Below are 9,539 nucleotides of genomic sequence, written 5' to 3'. Positions count from 1 at the left end.
AACCAATGACAAAAGAAACCAAAATGTCCGAAAAGAATGATATAAACAAACAAGTCCAAGGGTTAAGTAAAACAAACACATCCAAAAACACAGTAAATTGATGTTCAGTAAAAAGGTTTTAATCGGCCAAATGTCTTCAGTTCTCCCGCAACAATATGCACTCACCGATCTTGTTCAAATTCAACTCATCTGTAGACGCTAGTGAGTTTTTAAATTCCTCCAATTCATTGAAACAGAAACAGATTTTCAAAGATATTAGGATTCTACCAGGTAGAACACCATTCCAACGAAAAGCAGGCCGAGATAACCACAGACTACCAGCATCAAACACCCAAGCATATCATAATCCTAAAGGTCATAAAATTAGGTCCGATCCTAAGCGGACATCTAACTTTACGAATATGCAACCACCAGAAAACTCTCCTGAATCTCCTAAAGTTCAAAGCCCAAAAGAAAGTAGTCCCAATGTAGGTGATGCCCATCCTTTTAAGAATGTCGACTTAGATTCAACCCTAAGTAGTTGTACTGATTTCGAATGGGATAATACAGTCCAAGTCGCTGTTAGTGCAACAACCAGTTACAGTGACTTTGCAACGGGTAACGGGAAAACTGGTCATAAAAATTATCTGCCTGACCACACGCTTAACGTCGATATACTCGAACCTAGCAAACCATCTCAAGCATCTTTAACAACACACGACCCTCCTCAAATTACGAAGGAGCCAAAATCAACCACAAACCTTGGAAATAAGCGTTTAGAACATGTTCACTATACGTCAGGTATAAATAGCAATCTAAATTGTAAACGGCCACTTGGTCGCACACAGACCTGATAGCCTTCTTGGTCCGGCTCCCAATATGAATACTATTCCTTTACCAAATGTTATATCCAATAATAGTGAGAAGACTTTTTTTGTACTTCCGACGGCTTTTCTGCCGGCAACAATAAACATACTTCAAATGCTGACAAAGTTGTTGAATCTATTTTCGATCGCAACACAACTCTCACCTTAGCCAATCCTACGAGTATTCATGTAAATACCAACTGTGATTTATACTCTAACCTGATTCACCATGGTAATTCTCAATTTCTTATTCTTTCGTTCAATGCCCGCTCTCTGCCCAATAAAATTACTCACCTCAAAACCCTTTTATTGCTTGTAAATCCAACTATTGTACTTATTACGGAAACGTGGTACAATTCACCTATATCCGATCATTCCATGTATATAGATAACTATGTTTTCTTTAGAACCGATAGATGTAATGGATTAGGGGGCGGTACACTTATCTATGTCCGTTCGGATATTCAGGCCTGCAAATTTGAGGATAAATCCCTTGATGCTATAGATGACTCCACCTGGGTTACTGTAAACTGTAGATCTCGGAATTATCTACTGGTGGGATGCATATACAGACCACCACATGCAGACTCTAGGTTTGACAGATTACTAACAAACATCTTTTCCATTGCTTCACACCAACCGCATACTTTTAAAATCATCGGAGGTGATTTTAATCTGCCAAACATCACATGGGATTCGACTCTGGTTTCAGGTCGACATGACAAGTTAGTTGAAACACTAGAACTTTATGGATGGGTCCAACAGGTCCGCAACCGACTAGAAGGAATAATATATTTGATTTACTATTTACAATCAACATAGATTCTATCTCAGTGCATATTGGTCAATAGTTTTTTAAGAGTGATCACAGAGTAATATTGTGTATCATTCATTCTTTCGACGCCATACAATCGAATTCTAAAGCTGGAATGATGTACAAGAGTAGACATTTTGATCAACAAACCTGGGAACGGACTGAAAGTCTTATTCGTTGTTTACCATGGGAAACTTATTTTACCACAAATAATATTGACATTGCGATCTCTGATCTATACCACAACTTGATACACTGCCTCGACTGCACTGCTCCAATCATTAGCCATGTGGCTTATAACGCCAATAGGGGCCAGAATAATTTTAAAACTTTTAAAAGAAAACTGAGGAAATTAAAATACCGTTACCACAAGCATAATGACTTGTATACACTACAGAGTATACTTAAGTTAATTGACAAGAGTGCTTCATCTAAACGCAAGTATTTTATGAATATAGAAAATAAAGCCCTAGGTAATAAGAACCCAGAATTATCAATACTTCGGCTTTTTAAATCGCGTGTGAAGTCAAATTCTCTTGGTGTGACCAAATTCTTCATAGTTAACGGAAGAATTATTGATGACCCCGATATTATTTGCGAACAATTCAGTCAGCATTTCTCGCAGTGCTATAACCCTAGAACTGAAAGCTGTATCAATACATTTCCAATGCTGACGTGCAGACACCTGTCGAAAATTGATTTCGTACCCTCCAACATCAAGCAGGCCATAACTGCCTTGAAAAAGTCCTATGACGGTGGACCTGACGGGATTCCCCCATCATTTGTGAAATATGGTAGTAGAGAATTCCCATTATTTTGTTTAAAACTTTTCAACTTATCTATGGAATATGGGGCCTATCCATCTGTATGGAAAACATCTCTTATCACTCCCAGATTCAAAACCGGATCACGCAGTGATATTGCTAACTACAGACCAATTAATTTGACATCCGTGCTGTCAAGAACTATGGAAAAAATAGTCCACAAACAGCTATTATCATTTTTGCTTTCGGCTAATCTGATCAGCCCATCCCAACACGGGTTTATGACCAAACGCTCTTGCTTCACATCGCACCTGGAATTTTTTGATCAAATTACCCAGAGAAGAGATGTTGGTCAGTCTGTGATAATTCTGTATTTCGACTTTAGTAAGGCCTTCGACAGCGTCTCACACAAACTTCTTCTAAAACTCTCTTCATATGGAATACAGAATACCCTTTTATCTTGGCTGAAGTCATTTTTAGAAGAACGTAGCCGAATTGTCCGCTTTGGATCTTGCTACTCCAAACCTGTGAATGTAACCAGTGAGGTTATACAAGGAAGTGTAATTGGCCCATTACTATTTCTCCTGTTTATCAATGACGTTTGCTCCCTCTTTCAATATGGGAAACCTTTTCTATTGGGCGATGATCTATAAGTGGTTTATTCGTTCTCATCTCTCACCAAAGAAAGCTTTATTTCAACGAGCAATCCAAGCATCGAAATAAACAAGTTGTACGACTGGACTATTTCGTGGAATTTGCCACTTATTGTTGAGCAAAAGTGGATTTATTAACATCGGCCGCTGCCTTAACCTTTATCTGGCTATACACAAACATACGCTGAAACCTCTCACACTGTTCGTGACTTGGGTTTAAGATATAGCGACAGTTTGAACTTTTCTGAACACATTGCATCTCAAGTATCCAAAGCTAGAAAGCTCATCGGATTCATAATGATTAATTTCAATAATATCGAATCGAGATTATTATTATACAGAAAATGTATCTTACCAATTCTTGAATATGGTATTTTAGTTTATAGTAATTGCAGGCATAATGACCTGATTAAAATTGAAGGTGTTCAAAGAAGGTTCACCAAAGCTGTTTCGGGGTGTTCTGACAACGAAAACTATCACCAAAGATGTCAACAACTCAAACTAGAACCTCTCTGGATCAGGCGTATCAAATTAAACCTTATATTTCTCTACCAGCTTCTTAACGGTATTTCTTACTCTTCGCTATCTACCCCTTCATACTCTATGATACCGTCCCACAATCTACGCAATAAGGAAAATATTCTAGCGATTCCAAAAACCCACACAAATTTACGCCAAAATTTCTTTGTTGTTCGCTACTCAACCATGTGGAATAGACTGCCAATGAACCTCCGATGAAGTGATACTATAATCCGGTTCCGAAGTCTTCTTGATGATTTTCTTTCCGAAAGTGGATTGTGTCACCTATTGAATATTAACGTGCTTAACAACGATTTATACAAAAAAGGTCCGTCATCTATCTAACTGACTGAAAAGCAAAGTGAAACCTTTGAAACTTTTCACGTCTATTTCACTTTATTTCATATTTATCTTAATATACAAAGTCTGCTTATGTTCGTATTTATAATTACTACTGTTATTAATATCATTATTGGTCTTTCGACACATTAGATATTCTTTTCATCTCTTCTTGTCCTTCTAAACATATTTTACTCCTAAACATCCAAAGTCTACAATTAAAAACAAAAAATCCTATGTTCCACTTGAACAAATAATTTTTTTCTTTAAATATTCACAACATGTATATAACATGTAGAAATTTATATTTAATTATTCTTTGCAATTAATTATGACTATGATAGCATCATTCTAAATTATTATTATTGCACTAATGTTTATACTAATACCCGGTTTCACTCTGTATACTGTTACATAAATCTACACCTACTTATCCGTAAGGGTTTATTATTGTTGTTATTATTATTATTTTAAAATTATTCGTTCATCTCAAAAGTCTATGTCCATTACACTATTATGATCATGGTCGGACCCTTTCACTGTGTGTTCATTTCTTTTCTCTCTCCTTTTTTTTCCTTCTAAATAAGTATTATTCTTAAGATTACGAAGCTTTGGATTAAGACGACAATTTGTGTTACGCTGAATTCAACTTATCAGACTCGTTTTATCTTCACTAATGTATATACACCTCATACACATTGATTATCTTTTGCACTTAATTGAGACTTTCATAGCATCACCCAAAACTATGACTTTGCTCGCACAAACACTTATTCTAACGTCATATCTTACTGCAATAATAAGTTATTTACTTATTAATTTATTCTGTTTTATTTTATTTTTATTACTCGTTTTGCTATACATACATAGTTGTTTATTCTTGTTCTGCGTTAAGATATTTACATATTCCGCGTCTCCTTTATTTCTATTTCCTTAGTTTCTTCCTTTCCTTCTTCAAAATCAATTCAAAATTCTTGCTAATTACTCAGAACCTGATTTATTGTTACTATTATTACTATTCTATTATTAATATTTTATTTTCCTTTTCCTTCCTTTCTCAAACATGGTATATGTAATGCTAACATTATTGAGAATTGTGTATTATTGCATTTTTGAAGAAACCCGAAATGGTTTCTTCACAGCACTTATGTACTCATAAGGTGTTTGTGAATAATAATAATAATAATGGTTTAACAACTCTTGGCAACCTTTAGGATTTTTCTCGAGACGGTTGCTAGACGCGGAATCTAGGTACAGCACGTTCGGTAGAGAAATCCTAGCTATGTATTGTGCCATATGGCATTTCCAACATTCCATCGAAGGAAGAGAATTCACGCTTTTTACCAATCATAATCCTCTTACCTTCTCTTTAAGTTCATCTTCAGACAAGTACTTGCCCCAAGAGTCTCGACAACTGGACTACATTTCACAGTTTAATTCAGACATACAACACATTTCTGGAGCAAACAATGTAGTCGCAGACGCTTTGTCTCGTATTAGTTCCTTGAACAGTTTCCAAGGGATCGACCTTCTTAAACTCGCCCAGCTTCAAAAAGAAGACACTGATCTTCAGCACGAGTTATCTTCGACAACACTCAAACTGCGTAATAAACAGATGGGAACAGGTGAGGAAACTTTACTTTGCAACACATCTACGGGTAGGGATCGTCAAATGGTACCAAAACATTATCGACACAACGTCTTCAGTACGTTGCACAATCTTTCTCATCCAGGTGTCCGTGCAACAATCAAGCTTATAGCCGAACGGTTTTGCTGGCCTGGTATGAATAAAGATGTGAGGGAGTGGGCACACTCCTGTGTAAGCTGTAAGAAATCTAAGGTCATAAGACACAACAAATGTCCCTTAGGCTCTTTCAAAACCCCTGACGCTCGTTTCGACCACGTTCATCTAGATTTGGTAGGACCCTTACCCGATTCAAATGGATACTCATATCTCTTAACATACGTAGATCGTTTCACTCGATGGCCAGAAGCAGTACCTATTAAGGACATTACTGCTGAGACAGTGACTTGCGCTTTCGTCGAACGATGGGTGGCAAATTTCGGCTGCCCTTCAACGACCACTACAGACCGCGGACGTCAGTTCGAATCTGAACTTTTCCGTTGTCTGACCGCACTATTAGGAATCACGCGCTTCCGAACGACCGCCTACCACCCATAAGCAAACGAGTAGGTAGAACGTTTCCATCGATAACTTAAAGCTTCACTATCAGCTACAAACGTTCCACAGTGGACAGACGCTCTTCCACTCGTCTTACCAGGTATCCGCAATGCAGTGAAGGCTGACATTGGATACACTGCATCTCAACTCGTTTATGGAACGACACTCCGACTTCCAGGAGAATTCGTAGATCCTTCGGTTTCTTCATTGAAAATGGATCTAAACTCTTACACGAGCAGGCTTACAAACGCAATGCGTTCAGTTAAACCTGCTCACACTCGACCTCAATCAACTGATGTTTTCGTTCAACCTGAATTACGACATAGTACACACGTTTTCGTTCGTCGAGACTCACATCGAAGGCCTCTCGAATCAGCATACGAAGGACCCTTCAAAGTTCTTCAGCGTGAACCTATGTACTATGTAGTCGATAAGAATGGCACGAACGATAACATCAGTATCGACCGACTAAAAGCAGCGTACTTAAGAGGAAACCCTAGCTACGTCGATTTTCCTTCGGTACATTCAAACGACACAGCTACTACACCTGTAGTACCCCACACGACAAACAACACACACCTTGGTGCTTCGTCAACATCGGAAAATAAACCTAAAACAACGCGTTCTGGAAGAAGAGTAAGATTTCCAGAACATCTAAACGACTATTGCACGTAGGACACAAACTTTATCTCGGATTCCCTTTGCATTAAAAAAAAACAATTTTTTTACTTATGAGCGTGTATTTTTTCTAAAAAAAACAACAAAAAAACCCAATTTTTTTACAATCTCTTTTACGCTACCGCGAGTGTATTAGTTTAGTTATTTTTTTTCGCTCACCTTGTGTCCTTGTGCAAGTACGCGTGTATTTTCGACATGCACTCACACGTTATATTTTTTTTCTTCTCCAGGACGGCTGGAAAAGAGCGACGAAGTTTCGCAAGGAACCAAAATTTTCATTGTACTTTTTTTTCCTTATTACTATGTTGTACTTTATGGTCCCTTTAGTATAAGGAAAGACGACCAGACGCTGCTAAACATAGCAAGCTATCAGAAGAATGTTTACCAACGACAAACTCGTTAGGTTTAAACTTCTGGCTGGCCACGTCTTAGGGGCATCACTACCTCACTAGGGGGGAGTGATCTGTAGCTGTAAATAATTCCCCAAAATCAATAGCTCATTAAGTGTTCGACACTGGATGCTGACCACATTGTTTTAAGTGGAGGCTTGTTTAACTGAAGGCTTTCGGTCATACATCCGTACCAAATCACGCTACGACCCAGTGTAGGACACAGCTCCTACGTTAACTAGCCAGATTAGAGTAAACGCTTCTCGATATATCGATAACGCATCAAATATATCTTTCCTACTTCTTGGCATCTGACTTCTGATTTCAACTGGTTGGGGAACGCTTCGAATATAAAAGATGTTACTGGTCGCTAGTTGTAAAATTAGAATACCAGTTGTATCTTCACTGGGAATCAGCTTGTTTGCTGTTCTTTCAACAGCCTACCGTTTCTTCAGACAGAGGCTAGCTGCTTGTATGCAGTACTGGAGTTTAGGACGCAAGAATACTTTATACAAAGTCATAAATATTTTAGTATAGAAATGGCTGAAGGCTCCACGTATTGACCATAGGGTCCTAAAACTTTTGGCAGCTATTCCAGTATTTTTTAAGTCTTGGCTGACGATGACTCCTAAGTCATTGTGTGCCTGGACAACAGGTAGCTCAATCTTATTCACTGTGTATGTATGCGATGTTTTATGGTGTAGGAGCTAGGGGCGGCCACACCAAGACGTGGCACAAATCCATGAAGTCACTGACAAGTGGGCTGAGCCATGTTGGTAGGTGTAGACTACTTCACAGTTTGAACCCAAGCAAACCAAGCCAATCAGCATCTCTTGTCCTTCACATTTCAAGCGACAGCTAACTAACTCAGACATTCCACTTTCGTGGAATATGTTGTCAGCAACGGTAAATGGGATAATATTTCCGATGAATAGAACCACTCATCCCTCACGCTTATGAGTTTTATCGGTTCTTACTAGTGTGAAACCTCCCAAATCAAGTTCCGTGCTGTTTATAGACTGCTTCAACCAAGTTTCTGTGACTGTGATTACATCCGGCTTGGTAGAGTCTATCTATACACCTGGTCTCCATCGCTTATTGAGCAAGCTTCAAGCATTTGTATGACAGATCCGAAGCTCATTTAAATAGTTTCGTGCTGCACTCAAAGTAGATCTGAAATCATTCTCTTTCGAAGCCTCACCACCCGAAGATTTACAATTTCTAGGTGTTTTTTCTCTAGCATCTAACCTATGTTTTAGTTCTTTTTCAGCCTTTCGTCTCTTTACACTGTCCGTGGGTGGTAAGTCTTTAGAGACAAAAACTTCTGACCCCTTTAGTTCATGTCCATTCTGCAATATTAGGTCTCGTTCACTGGAAGAATTAAATACCACTTTGAGCAGCCTGGTTTGATTCCGTTTCAAGTCTTTTTGGCTACCTATTCTATAAACCTTTAGGGAAGTGACTCTGAAGATGTCTCAAAGTATTACCTGGCTTAGTAGCTGTTTTGTCATCTCAATGTCATGCTTCAAACGAGTTCTGAGTTCTGAGCCTTCACTCCCCTTGACTCGATAAAAGACAAATGACCTGTCGCTATGATCGGTCATCAATCAGAGGTTTTAAAAAGGAACTAGGCACAAACAATACCCAGAGGCTAGAGAAATTGATGACCAAAAATGTAACCAAATCCAAAAGAACCAATGTACTCAAAAGTATTGATGACAAATTACTTTTGGAAAAACCGGTACCCTTGGTGAGTACTTTGGTTGAAATAAATTCAGTCAAAGATAAAATGGTAGTCTTAATGTGTAATAAAAGATAAAATCAATAAAATTAACTCAGTGAGGAAAAATACCACTATCCTTTTTAGATAGCGCGCGGTCCTCATAAGTGTGATGTTTACAAAGCCAAGTCTTCTATTTTCTGCAGGCTGAATCAGCCGTTTCTGTGACGGCGATTACACTTGGCTTGGTGAGGTCCGCCTGTACACCTTGCACCAATCGCTTGGTGAGTAAGTTCTGAGTACTGTGCAACAGACCTTAAGTACAGAATATCAAAAGCTCTCGTTTAATAAGCTTCTGAGTTTCGTATAAGTGGATCCCAGTTTTTGCCAAGTACGTACTTTGATTTACGAAATCAACCGATAATATAAGTTATTAAAGTAAAATGACGCTTTATTATGTCCTTGAAGGTATATCTTGTTTAACTTGTAAAGATGTAACGGAGTTGAAATTGCTATGTATGATGTACTAATGCATTCTATTTTCTTTCTATTGCAGGGCGACCAAACATAAACTCTTTAGAGGAAGAAGAGCAAGCCCTATGTACACTAAGCTTACAGGATGACTCATAAGACTAC

The sequence above is a fragment of the Schistosoma mansoni genome, chromosome 7 (genome assembly GCF_000237925.1).
Source record: "Schistosoma mansoni strain Puerto Rico chromosome 7, complete genome".
In the NCBI taxonomy this organism is placed as follows: Eukaryota; Metazoa; Platyhelminthes; class Trematoda; order Strigeidida; family Schistosomatidae; genus Schistosoma; species Schistosoma mansoni.
This window is presented reverse-complemented; position numbering follows the sequence as displayed.